This window comes from Bufo bufo, chromosome 1, assembly GCF_905171765.1.
Source record: "Bufo bufo chromosome 1, aBufBuf1.1, whole genome shotgun sequence".
Lineage (NCBI taxonomy): Eukaryota > Metazoa > Chordata > Amphibia > Anura > Bufonidae > Bufo > Bufo bufo.
The window spans coordinates 522,347,167-522,362,210 of NC_053389.1; the positions used below are offsets into that span (position 1 = coordinate 522,347,167).

Below are 15,044 nucleotides of genomic sequence, written 5' to 3' on the forward strand. Positions count from 1 at the left end.
AGTGTTACTATGACTACTTTACATGAAAAATTTAAGCTCTTTGCGCACATTTTTGATCAACCATGTAACAGGCCCATCTACCAACCTCAAGGTGGCTTCTCCTATTTTCTAAAATCTAAAGAAAACAATATAGGAGAGTAGAGGCTGTAATGGCAATAACGGAAAGCAGATGTGCCATACTGTCCTTGCAGTATAACATCGGGCATGTTATGAGAAGACTCAGCTTAGTGGCAAATACAGTTTTGCTTGGAGGAAAGTAAAGTGAGAAACAGACGTACCAGAAACGAGAGGGATTGATTGAGCCACAGAAATCTTGGAGAGTCTAAAGCTGGCCATGCACATTAGATGTATGTAAGCCGATACTCATAGAGTGAGATTTATCATAGACCAGCATTTTACGATGGCCTGTGATATATCCTGTGCTGCTGGAGGATGCACCTAATTAATGACAAGATGCATGACTCATCATAAATTAGGAGCATCTCCAGACAGTCCATGTGCCTACACTGGAATCTACGGCAGCTGGTCTGCTCTTCACCTCTCCTTCTTCTTGGAAATAGCCACAAAAGCTATAATGGAAAGTTATCTGCTATGCACTTTGTTTGGAAGAAATGCAAAATCCTTTAAGAAAAGTGATTAAAGTTTTCCTATTCTGAATCCTTCCATGCTTTATTCGTTCAGTGATTGGAATCACTGCACCATCTACCTTAACGCATAATAAAGCTTCCTAGTTCTGAATATTTTATGCATTAAACAGTATGCCTCATATCAAACTGTTAAAAAAAAACTCCAAGTAGTATTTACAGTGCAAACAGCAGGACTGCTTTCCACTAAGAAAATCTTTTCAGTCCCTAATCTCCTCTATAGATCGGTGTCCTAAAAATCTGTCAGCTGTGTAGAGAAATATTAAACTTTCAAGGAGGCAATTTACCTTTGCTCAGTTCACATGCACTGTGTGCATTCTGCAGAGCAAGTCACATGTAAAGAAAATGCCTTTTTTCTCTAAGACAGGCGATAGAAGACCTAACAGACTGTCAAAGTATGGCACATTGTATATGTACCTATTCATAGCTTTGTTTATTTACGGGCAGAGAAATTGCATTTAGAAAAAATGTAGCTCATTTACAGTGCATAAGTATAGAAAGGGCATAAATACACCGGATAAACTAAAGGCTATGTACACCTTTGGGGGCAATTTTTTTATAATTGCATTGTACTCATATTAAACTAAAAATCTTTTTTTAATTGGTCTTTATTAAAAATATGGAGGCATTTTTTCTGTACATAGCTCAGGTGCTCTACTAGCTGCCTGTGGATTTTTTCTCTTTTCCGTCATCTGGGGAGCAGACGGACTCCTTATCTCTGCGTGGAGCGAAACCCAGGTCGAGCAGAGTTGAAAAAGACAGCCTTGACTGCTTTGTTTTATCTCATGTTTTGGTGGTGAAGAGACGTAGGTGAAGAAGAGCCGTGGAGCTATACTATGTGTCTATATATCAAGATGCGCTTGTGAGTACAAACACACAAGTAATTTTCTGGTGATCTGCAGTACTTCACTATATGCAAACTTTCTGATATCCCACAGGTGCCTCAGTGTGCTGGTAGTGGGGACCTGATTTATTTGCCTGTGTCAGAAATCTTGGATGCCTCAAGATTGAAGAGGTTTAACCTTCTAGATAGGGAACGCGCGGTCCCTCAAAAACGCATAGTCTGAACTGTGATCTTTACCCACTTCACAATTGGGAACCGCTGCAACAATTTTGTCATACGGATTGGGACTTTTATTTATAATTTTTATCCTTATCTCTGCTGTCTGACCTTATAAACATTCATTATAGCTTAGTTCTTATGTTACTGATAATAATGTGCCTTAAATAAGTGTTTATGACCTCTTAGTAGTTTAGAGATAAGGATTATAAGATGACGGCACAAAGTAAAAGTATCAGTCACACAGTTAGAAAAACAGTTAGCCCTTTGTGGCAGAATGGCTCAATATTTTTAATAAAGGCCAATTGAAAATATGATTTTTAGCCAAAAAATAGTAAAATACAATCATCAACAAAAATTGCATCTGAAGGTGTACATATTCTTTAAGAACAAGAAAACCTCATTTGGGTTCTAAACTTTTTATATCATTCAATGACTAACATTTCTCTTGCCCTTTGGCACAAATATTGCAAGATCTCATATTCATTCAAGGAATCCTCAAATGGGAAGAAGTGGGTGTAATGTAGGTGAAAGATGCTATATAAATCATTTCATACCCTGGGGGTCAATTATTAAGACTGTCATTTATATACCGTTCTTGATATCCTCCTTGCACCTAATTTATGATGAGGCTCAAGCTTCATTATAACTTAAGTGCATTATCCAGCAGTCTGTGCACCTAGATTGAAATCTGTTTCAACTCATATCTGGTCCATATTTCGATAAATATACTAGAACTAATAGCCTCAGCCACACATGTGCAGCGTCCCACTCAGGACACGTGGGAACTGCAAAATAACTTTAAAACTGTATTATCATCTTGCATATCATTTTGTAGTACAACATCTGTTGTATCCCTGTTCATAGGCTGGTCTGGTGTAATTTATACATCCCACCACTAGATGGGGATAGCACTTAGACTATATATAAACCTTAGCCAGGTCTAGTGTAAGAGTCAAAAATTCAAAGCAGAGATGAGAATGCAGAGTGAAGACTTCACACCACAGATTAGTGAGTGGAACCAACTTCGCTATGTGGTAGTACCAAGGTGTGAGGCGCATAAGAGCATTTTCCTTCTGTGGCCGGACTATATACTTGCATCCCTGACCAGTAGGAGAGAGTTTGCCTCCTGGAACAGACCCAAGCATCAGAAAGATTCATCGGTGATAACAGCTGTTATTTAGGGTTACAGACACCTTTGCGCATGGTGGAGGACATTATAGCTTCTGGCTACCACACCATAATTCTGAGAAACAGATTAGCTACCTGTCCCAATATTCAGCTTGGAGGGAAAAGACAAGGTATAGGACTGAGCATACCAACTGAAGTAATGTACTCCATAACCATAGCCTGAATCAGGGCCTAAGAAAGCCTATAAACAGTGGATTCGCAGATTAACTCTAATACCAACAAGAGACTGTATTCTGTAATGCTGCAGCTAAATTCAGTTCAAGTAAAAGTTGTGAGTTGTAGCTTACCACTGTCTACCTCATTATTACTATTATTGGTTATACCACCATTAACGGTACTGGCGTCACGACAAAAAACATCAAGGGACTAAGCCGCAACAAGCACCCCTAACATCAAGGGCACCTCAACCTCCATCTTGGCTGATGCTTCCCTATCACAGAGCGTGCCCCGGAGGATTTCGTGCTGTCCACCTCAACACAATGCTGCCAGCCCAGGGAGGCTTTCTGCTAACCGTGAGTAAACTGATCAACTGTGTTGTTATTTGGCCCCTCATTGGTCCACCGTGCACCTCACGTGTTGCCCCTGCGGTTCTGGCTGGCTGCACATGCCACGTCCCCTTTTTGGAAAGTGGCCAGGTCGGCCCAGATCACCATTTGCACATAATGTTAGGACTAGTGCTGTCTAAAAAGTTGCAACCTTTTTATGCCAGAAAGGTGCCTTTGAGCCATTGTAATTGACCCCCATGTTATGGACAAAAGGACAAGGAATCATACACATCTCTAAATACACATCACCCCTTTCTAAATTCATATCCATTGATATGGAGTTTGTCCACCTTGGTGGTAAAAACAGCTTCTACTCTTCTCTAAAGGATTTCTACAAGGTTCTGTTGTGTTTGTGCGAATTTTTACATTTGTAAGGTCAGACACTGATGTTGGATAACAGGCCCGGCATGCAATCTCCATTCTAGTTCATCCCAAAGGTGTTCGATGGGGTTGAGGTCAGGGATCTGTGTGGGCCAGTCAAGTTCTTTCACACCAACTCACTCAACCTTTACAGACCTTCCTTTGTGCACTGGGGCACAGTCATACTGGAACAGAAAAGGTCCTTCCCAAAACAGTTCCCACAAATTTGGAAATATACAATTGTCCAGAATGTCTTGGTTAACAGGCCAACCCCTGAAAAATAACCCCATAGCTTTATGTCTTCTCCACCAAACTTTATAGTTGGTGCAATGCAGTCGGGCAGATAATATTATCTTGGCATTTGCCAAACTCAGACTGCCAGATAGAGAAGCGATATTCATCACTCCACAGAACATGCTTCTGATGCTCCATAGTCTAGTGGTGGTGTGCTTTACATGCTTGGCCATTGAAACCCATTCCATGAAACTCCCAATGCATAGTTTTTGTGCTGATGTCAATGCCAGAAGAGGTTTGGACTTTTATGCACAAAACGCTCCAGCATTTGGCGACCCCATTCTGTAAATTTACATGGTCTACCACTTCATGGCTGAGTCACTGTGGTTCCTAAACATTTCCACTTTACAATAATACCACTCACAATTGATTTTGGAATATCTAGGATGGGAGAAATTTTACAAACTAACTTTGCAATGGTGGCATCCTATTAAAGTACATCACTCGAATTCAGTGAGCTTTTTAGAATGACCCATACTTTCCGAAATGCTAGTAGTCCTTACATAGCCTGTAAGTGTGTTTTATGGTCCCACTAAGTGCAAACCAGATAGGATAGCATGCTGCTGCAGAATGCAGTGGTAGTCATGCAAGTTAAGTGTGTCTTGGATTTTCAATAAATCAACAGTGATTCCTGAAAAGCACCCTAACAGCATCACACCTCCTCCTCCATGCTTCATGGTGGGAACCACACATGTAAAAAACATCTGCTCACCTTTCCTGCATTCTACAAAGATGATGCTGGTTGAAACAAAAATGTCAAATTTTGCCTCATAAGACGAAAGTACACTTTCCACTGGTCTAATGTCTATTACTTGTTTTTCCTGGCCCAATCAATTCTCTTCCTGTTGTTGTTTCTTAGTAGTGGCTTCTTTGCAACCATTTGACCATAAAGCCCTGATTCTTGCAGTCCTCTGTAAATAGATGATGTTGCAATGTTTCTGGTACTTGATTTCTGTAAAGCATTTATGTAGGCTCTAATTTGAGGTGTTGTTAACTTGTGGTTTCTGAGGTTGGTAACTCTTATGAACTTATCTCTGTAGAGGTAACTCTTGGTCTACCTTTCCTGTGATGGTTCTCATGAGAGCCAGTTTTATAGCATTTGATGGTTTTCATGAGTCACTGTACTTTCACACATTTAATTTATTTGATAGAGAATGGTGTAATTTAATTAACATGTAACGTCTTGTGAAGAGTTCATTGTGGAATTTCTTGCCTTCACAGTGGGTTTGAGACTATCAGTTGTGTTATGCAGAGGTAGAATTTGGACAGATTCATATAGTGCTTAATCCTACTATTTATTTCTACTATTTTTGTAATCCACATTATAGCAAGAACTAGGTATAAGCGAATTGACTTCAGATGAAACATCCAAAGTCGATTTGCATAAATCTGTGTTTGAATACTGTATGGAGCAAGCGCTCCGTACAGTATTAGAATGTATTGGCTCAGATGAGCCGAAGTTATTACTTTGCGAAGTCTCGTGAGACTTCGGTTAATAACTTAAAAATCAATTTCTACTTTTCTACTAGAAAATAAAAATTAAAAAAATTAATTCCTAATGTTAAAAACCTTTTTTCCCGAACTCGGCTTTGGTTCCAAGGTACCACTTGGAACCGAACCCGAGTTTGGGAAAAGGCATATTTTTTAAATGAAATGATTTAGAAATTTGCTAGTTATACCATTCTCTATTAAATGAAATGAAATGGTAAGAAAGCATAATGACTCTTTAAGTAAACCTTCAGTTTATAAGAATAGTTGATCTTACAAGATCAGAAACAAGATGTCTGACAGTTATAGCTGCATTCATTTCTTTCATCTGTATTTTTCCATTCTATTGTGTTGTCTCTTCATGTAATACAAAAACATGCAGTACATTTCCATAAAGCAGTTTTAAGCTACTTTCACACTCAAGTTAGGTGAGGATCTGTCATGCACGGATCCGTTCAGATAATACAAATGTCTGCATCCTTTTAGAACGGATCAGTTTGTATTATCTTTAACATAGCCAAGACGGATCCGTCTTGAATACCATTGAAAGTCAATTAAGGACGGATCCGTTTTCTATTGTGCCAGATTGTGTCATAGAAAATTCCGTCCCCATTGACATTTACATTGTGTGTCAGAACGGATCTGTTTGGTTCAGTTTCGTCAGACGGACACCAAAACGCTGCAAGCAGCATTTTGGTGTCCGCCTCCAAAGCGGAATGGAGACGGATCTGAGGCAAACTGATGCATTCTGAGCAGATCGTTTTCCATTCAGAATGCATTAGGGCAAAACTGATCCGTTTTGGACCGCTTGTGAGAGCCCTGAACGGATATCACAAACGGAAAGCCAAAACGCCAGTGTGAAAGTAGCCTTAGAGGATCAAATCTTGCAAGCACTTTTGTATCATTTTAGATGCTTCAATGTTCCATAGTGAGTCCTTGATGGGTTGTTTGTATAAATTACATTTCAATGCCATAACAGATGAAATCACTAAGTATTTTATTTCTACACTGTTCCAAACCGGATTCCCAAAAAGTTGGGACACTATACAAATCGTGAATAAAAACTGAATGCAATGATGTGGAGGTGCCAACTTCTAATATTTTATTCAGAATAGAATATAAATCACGGAACAAAAGTTTAAACTGAGAAAATGTACCATTTTAAGGGAAAAATATGTTGAATCAGAATTTCATGGTGTCAACAAATCCCAAAAAAGTTGGGACAAGGCCATTTTTACCACTGTGTGGCATCTCCCCTTCTTCTTACAACACTCAACAGACGTCTGGGGACTGAGGAGACCAGTTTCTCAAGTTTAGAAATAGGAATGCTCTCCCATTCTTGTCTAATACAGGCCTCTAACTGTTCAATCGTCTTGGGCCTTCTTTGTTGCACCTTCCTCTTTATGATGCACCAAATGTTCTCTATAGGTGAAAGATCTGGACTGCAGACTGGCCATTTCAGTACCCGGATCCTTCTCCTACGCAGCCATGATGATGTGATTGATGCAGAATGTGGTCTGGCATTATCTTGTTGAAAAATGCAGGGTCTTCCCTGAAAGAGATGACGTCTGGATGGGAGCATATGTTGTTCTAGAACCTGAATATATTTTTCTGCATTGATGGTGCCTTTCCAGACATGCAAGCTGCCCATGCCACACGCACTCATGCAACCCCATACCATCAGAGATGCAGGCTTCTGAACTGAGCGTTGATAACAACTTGGGTTGTCCTTGTCCTCTTTGGTCCGGATGACATGGCGTCCCAGATTTCCAAAAAGAACTTCGAATCGTGACTCGTCTGACCACAGAACAGTCTTCCATTTTGCCACACTCCATTTTAAATTATCCCTGGCCCAGTGAAAACGCCTGAGCTTGTGGATCTTGCTTAGAAATGGCTTCTTCTTTGCACTGAAGAGTTTCAGCTGGCAACGGCGGATGGCACGGTGGATTGTGTTCCCTGACAATGGTTTTTGGAAGTATTCCTGAGCCCATTCTGTGATTTCCTTTACAGTAGCATTCCTGTTTGTGGTGCAGTGTCGTTTAAGGGCCCGGAGATCACGGGCATCCAGTATGGTTTTACGGCCTTGACCCTTACGCACAGAGATTGTTCCAGATTCTCTGAATCTTCGGATGATGTTATGCACAGTTGATGATGATAAATGCAAAGTCTTTGTAATTTTTCGCTGGGTAACACCTTTCTGATATTGCTCCACTATCTTTCTGCGCAACATTGTGGGAATTGGTGATCCTCTACCCATCTTGGCTTCTGAGAGACACTGCCACTCTGAGAAGCTCTTTTTATACCCAATCATGTTGCCAATTGACCTAATTAGTGTTAATTGGTCTTCCAGCTCTTCGTTATGCTCAAATTTACTTTTTCCATCCTCTTATTGCTACTTGTCCCAACTTTTTGGGGATTTGTTGACACCGTGAAAATTGGAATCAACGTATTTTTCCTTTAAAATGATACATTTACTCGGATTAAACGTTTGATCTGTCATCTACGTTCTATTACAAATAAAATATTGACATTTGCCATCTCCACATCATTGCATTCAGTTTTTATTCACAATTTGTTTAGTGTCCCAACTTTTTTGGAATCCGGTTTGTATATCCAAGATAGGCAAGGGATTTTACGCTTCTTTAACCCTTTAAGGAACAGACTCCCATTTTTCCCAAAGCCATCATTCTTTTACTTTTAGATTCACATAGTATGAGGGCTTGTTTTTTGTGGAACAAGTTGTACTTTCTAATGGCAGCATTTACAGTTGCATACAATGTAGTGGGAAATAAATTCTAAATGGGATGGAATTATAAAAAAAAAACACAATTCCGCTATAGTTTTATGGGTTTTGTTTTTACAGCATTCACTATGTGGTAAAACTGACCTGTTACTTTCATTCTCCAGGTCAGTATGATTACAACGATACCACATATTTATAGTTTTTTTGTGTTTTAATACTGAAAAAACAAATTTGACCCCCTAACTGTTTTTATTTTTACGTCTACAGAGCTGTGTGAGGGTTCATTTTTTGCGGGGCAATCTGTACTGTTCATTGATACCATTTTAGGGTGTGTATGATAAATTGATCACTTTTTATTCTGTTTTTGTCAGAGATGAAGCAACAAAAAAAACTGCAAATCTGCCATTTTGCTTTTTTTTTCCGTTTCACCGTTTGTCCTATGGGATAATTATTTTTATATTTTAGCAGTACTGCTTTTGTGCCTGTATGAGAAATTAGTAAGTGAGGTACAGCTGCCTGAATCCACAGTGTTTACCACAGCTGGTACTATGGTAATATGTGTGTAATACTGCTGGTAATGTTTGTAGTATGGATAATTCTATGTGTGTACTACTACTGGTAATGTTAGTAGCATGGATGATTCTATGTGTGTACTACTGCTGGTAATGTTAGTAGAATGGATGATTCTATGTGTGTACTACTACTGGTAATGTTAGTAGTATGGACGATTCTATGTGTGTACTACTACTGGTAATGTTAGTAGCATGGATGATTCTATGTGTGTACTACTACTGGTAATGTTAGTAGTATGGATGATTCTATGTGTGTACTACAGCTGGTATTGATGGTACTACGCCTGATATTATGTGTGTACAATAGCTTGTATTGTTGGTACTATGTGTGTATTGATGGTTCTTTGTGTGTACTACTGCTGGTACTATGTGCGCAATGCTAATAATGCTATTATTACTATGGCTGGTATTGTGTGTGTACTACTGCTATTAATATTGGTACTATGGTGTATACTGCTACTGATACTATGTCTATACTACTGCTGCCACTATTATTACTATAGATAGAACTCTGAGTGCATTACTGCTGGTGCTATTGGCACTTACTCTGTATTACCGCTGGTACTATTGGCACTATGTCTGGTATTGATATCAAATCTATTTTATACTATTAGTAGGTAGGAAATTCCTTCCAACAAAATGGCCTTGCTTGCTGTATAGACATAAAGCATGCAAAATAAAGGAACATCTGTATGGACCAAGTCAGCAGGTATTTTATGGGAATAAGCCATTTGTCCCCTATAATTGCTTACTCTTCAGAGAAGCTGCCAGGGCCAGCAACAGCACCCAGCATACCAGGGCGAGTGCCAAGGCCCACTGAGCAGTGGTGTGTCAAAGGGGGGGGGCAGTCTTTCCCTGGTGCCAGGGCCAGTGGCAGCACCCGGCATACCAGGGCACGTGCCAGGACCCACTGCGCAGTGGTGTGTCAAGGGGGGGCAGTCTTCTCCAGGTGCCAGCTCTCAGGGGGTGCCGGGCTAGCTGCTATGAGCGATTCCATTTATACAGTTGGAAGGCTCATTACTGGAGCACAGGGGAGCCAATGGTCCTTTTCGTTCACTAACCGCAGCGCCTCTCCCTGCGCATCTTCTCTCTTCCATGCCTGGCCCAGCGGTGACGTCATGACGTGTGTCTCACTGCTGAGCCGGGCTGGAGGGTTATTATACTGTGTTAACAGGTTCGTCTTATAGGAAGAAAAATACAGTATATTGTGAGGCATGTGTCAACACTGACAGGCCAAAAAATAACTAAAAGTAATAAAATCACCAGCAAATGACAAGGATCGAATGATAATGGTAAATGGGTGATGGAGAAGGCAATAGGCAATGGAGCAGAAATAAGATAGTGATGGTATACAGATTGAGAACAGATTAATGACAGTGAACAGAAATAAATAATACTGACAGAAAGTGACTGTTCTGAAATACTAGCCAACAAAACAAGAAGAATGTAGGACCCAGACACAAATCAGAAACAAACTTACAAACAGACACTAAAAATAATAAAAGTGAAACAACAAACCTTAATTCTGGCAGCAGTAAACAGTAGTAGGACTACAGGTCCCAAGATACATTGGCAAAACACAAATAAGCTAGAAACAGGGCACTGCAAATACTAGAATTCTGGATTGAAAAGCACAGAAAACATGACAATTTAAAGGAAGGCTAACCAATCAAAAACTCCCCCCCAAATTAACCAAACTAAACAAGGTGATAATCTCTCCCATATCAGGTGTAAGGCAGCTGCATAGCAACTGCCATTAAAAACATTAGTGAACAGGAGAAAATAAATCAACAAGGAAATCCATGCTGCTCATAACACCTTATTTTTTATCAAGTAAAATCGTTCATAATTTAGAAAATATCATTATAAGGGTGAACTGTTATCAGTAATGGACAGTGTGAGCAATGTGGCAGTATACCGATCTGTGAAGTATATAACACTCATAAACAGGGTTCACACCAGTCTTGTTTATTTGCCATATTTTACGCTCAGCAAAAGTGGAGCATACAGTCACATGCAAAAGTTTGGGCACCCCTGGACAAAATTACTGTTACTCTGAACAGTTGAGCAAGTTGAAGAAGAAAAAATCTGCAAAAGGCATAAAGCTAAAGATGAAACACACCTTTCAACATTTTAAGCAATATCAGTGTATTATTTTGGTTTTGTGCAATTTTAGAGTGAAAAAAAAGGAAAGAAGTACCTTGCAAAAGTATGAGAACCCAAAGAGATTTAAGTGCTCAGATAACTTTGACTGAGGTCTCAGACTTTAACTAGCCTGTTAGGGTTAAGGCATGTTCACAGTCATTGTTTGGGAAGGCCAGGTGACTCCTCTAACCTTGTCCCAAAAAAAAAACGGCCACCATGGGTTCTTCTAAGCAGATGCCTAACACCGAAAATGAAAATGGTTGAGGCCCACCAAGCAAGAGAAGGCTATTAGTATATAGCAAAGTGTTTTCATACAGACAGCTGCTCATAGGATTTCTTAAAAGGCAAATCAGAACCCCCGCTTGACTGCAAAAGACCTTCTGGAAAATTTAGTAGACTCTTGAGTTGTGGTAAATTGTTCTACTGTTCAGTGACACTTGCACAAATATGGCCTTCATGGAAAAGTCCTCAGAAGAAAATCTATCCTGCGTCCTCACAACAAAATTCGGTGTCATAAGAACATCTAAACAAGCCTAATAGGATTGATTAAGCTTAATAGGATTGATTAAGCTTACAGATGCTGACATGGTGAGTATGCCATTTGAGTGGATGATGTCTGGGTGTGTAGGGGCACACCCTCAACTGGTAAAACCCAGTAGTCATTATTCATACATTTATAGGAGGAGTAATAGAGGAACTGCACAATATAGAGCTGTAAGCAAGATTCTCCAGAATTATTATTTCATAGGAAATCCAAGTATTTACTAAAATGACAGCTCCTCTTTAAGTACATTCTTATGACCTTTTGTTTCTTGACAGCTGAAATAATTCTTCCTCAAGTAACCTTTAAGACATTAGACATGAATATGATATTACCTTTCTCAAATGTGTAACCTGGACAGGTATTATTCTAAAAAGAGATTGGCCCTATGGGTGCATGTGCATTTAACCTAGGGACATGAGAAAGTGAGGATTACTAGAGCAGATAAGAGGGATTACAATGTAGTAGGTCCAGTGCTATGTAAGCAGTAGGAAAATAAATGCATTTTCATTGCCTCCCTGTTGTCTTCATATCTTCACTCTTCATATTTATTTCAGCAGCATCCAAGCAAAAAGAACCAAATGAACCACTGCCGACATTAGAAAGATTTTAAGAAGCGTCCCCTTTAAATGTTGACTTGGTGACTGATTGATATATTGATTTGTGCAGAACAAAAGTTGAAGCATTAAAGTTGTTACTCATTTCATTTTTATGGCTCATGCAGGGACTATTCTGTATGTCAGTACAAATAGCATTTTTATCCCAGTCTGGTTGAAAATTGTTTCATTAAAGTAAAAAACCATTCAGCGGGAGTTATGATGACTTCAGAACAACTTGAGATGATAGAAAAAAAAAATTAACTCAATTTGAAGTGTAACATTTCAGTTTTTAAATGATTTTAATCTCGTGGTATGTTAACATGCAAAATGTTCTCGCCACAAACATATTTCTCATAATATACGATGGAATAGCAAGTTAGGGGTTTTTACGACCATGTTAATATTTTTGAAAATTATAACTTTCTATCTACCACTTAAAAGTGACATTTCATTCATATAAGTCACCATGAAATGCAATTTAAAAAGTAATGAAACATAAAAGGGCACCTTTTTCTGTTGAAACAAACGACATCAATATGTTATTACATTATATGTGAAAGGTCTGGTTTCTCATTCCACATATTTGATGTTATGGTGTTTTATTGGCTTTTCTGGATTCTGATCTCTATACTTCATAGTGCCTCCTTACTGCATTGTATTATTGAGGCATTGTTCTCTAGAAGCAGTGCTTCCAATTTTTTTCTGCCAGACTCCTGTGGGTACAGTATTACAGCTTTCTACAACTTCAAAGTTGTACAGAGTCATGCTATGCAGGGGCGCAGCTATAGTAGAAGCAGAGGAAGCGGCTGCTTTGGAGCCCGAACTCAGAAGAGGCCCACCCAGGAGGAGGACTAAAAGATTTTATTGTCAGAGCCCCCTCAAAAATATCATATAATAATAATAATTAATAATTATCAATATGGTAGCTCTCCTCTACTTAGTATGTGGAAAGGGTTGCACTAAAAATCAGACCTACCCACTGTCTGATCAATTGGGGATAAATGTATATATAAAATATATTTAAGCACACCCCCACCTACAAAACTGGAGATTCACAAAAACTGGAGATCCACAAAAATATACAAGTAGTAAAATATACAAATAGTAATTCTACTATATATTTTTGTGGATCTCCACAGGTGGGGGTTTGCCTACATATATTTTATCTAAGTATTATACAATACATTATATATAGTGACAGTATATACAGTGACATGACGTACAGAATATACGTGTAGGAGACAATGGAGTGACTGCCTGGCCTTGTCTGAGAGAGTGATCTTGACTAGCTGCAGGAGTGAGGGTTGCACAGGGTGAGGGGGTTTGCTGGGAGGAGCCCGTTCAAAAATTTGCCATGGGGTCAAGTCAGTTCTAGTTATGCCACTGGTACCATGGTCACATGCATGAGCCCTTTTTCTTGTTATTGACTCTGCTTAGTACAATGGGTATATAGAGATTTAACATTCTGAGTGGGCTGTTGGTATCATTGGCTCCTTACCACTTTCAGGTGGCCATACACCTTAAACTAATCTTGGCCGAACCTGCCGATTTTGGTGGGATCAGATGACCATCTAATGCGTATTAGTTGCTCAGCTGATGTTCATTCAGAAGATATTGGGGCCAAAAAAGTATTGAGCTTGTTGAATTCCAACATGTCTGATCCTTTGTTCTTTGGATTGGGCATGTTTTGTCAGACATCATAGCAGCGACTTATTCCCCTCTCCCTCAATAAAGCATGCATTTGTCGTGGTAGAATGGCTGTCCTTAAAGGGGCTATCCCATGAACAATTTTAAAAATGAAATTCGGACATCATATAGAACATGATAGTCTCTTTCTAACAAAGCTAGAATCAGCCATGTACCTCATATGGGTCCAAAGATATCCCTATTCATTGCTCTGCTAGATTTATATCAAGCTTGCAGCTCAAGGGGAGGGTCTTATCTGCTGCAGCTAAGGGGGCGTGTCTCAGCTCTCCCTATCACAGCTCAGGAGGCAGTTGAAAGATGAAACTGAGCATGTGCGGCCTTCTCAGTGAGCAGGTCAAAGAAAGAAGAAAAAACTAACTGCAGGTGGCGCGCGCTATAAAGATACATTTTATTGAATAACTCTGTGGCTATGCTAATTTTTTTATTACATGCAATTACAAAAGTATTCAGATGCAGGTGCTGGTTTGAAAACTGTAGAAAACTTTTCGTGGGACAACCCCTTTAATACCTCATGCCGCATGTCTACGACAACTCAAATAGTTAGAACATGAATACCTGGTATTTATAGAGGTGTTTATGTTTCTATGAAACCTTAAAGTACTGTACAAAGCAAGCCACATAAAAAATTGATTGGTTCCAATGAGCAATGAGAGATATTTTCATGTATAAAAACTAAAAATTAAGTGAAAAACTAAAACATAATTGAAAATATTTTTAGAGATGCTACATGTTACATTTGATGACTGTATAGCCTTTATGCAAAGGTGGAGCTCTATTGTAGTAGGCAAGAAATCTGCTTTACTACCAACATTCTTGATGGGAGAAAAATCTCTCTATGGAAAATAGCTACAATTGGTGACATGCTGTAATAATCTACTGTAAATGAGAAACAATCCAGCACACATACCTTTAAGCAGCATTGATTTTTGGAAGCATTGATTTTTATCTGATTAGGATAGTCACTCTTCCAAGTCTACAATGGATTTAATTAATTTTATTTAGCAAAGAAATCAATAGGTGCCAAGTCCATTGCTATGTAGCTAATGTTTGATGTAATATGTAAAAAGTCTTAAAAAGCAGCAGAAGAACAAAAAATATCCTTATAGCTCGGGTTGAACGTGTCCCAGGTATTATTGTTGTTTGGCTTTGAATATT

General features: G+C 39.1%; 1 protein-coding gene across 1 annotated transcript in view; it reads left to right on the forward strand.

The window, feature by feature from the left end:
• KCND2 (potassium voltage-gated channel subfamily D member 2) overlaps nt 1-15,044 on the forward strand; it is a 532,200-nt gene that overhangs the window by 335,131 nt on the left and 182,025 nt on the right. The gene's annotated exons all lie outside the window — the stretch shown is intronic.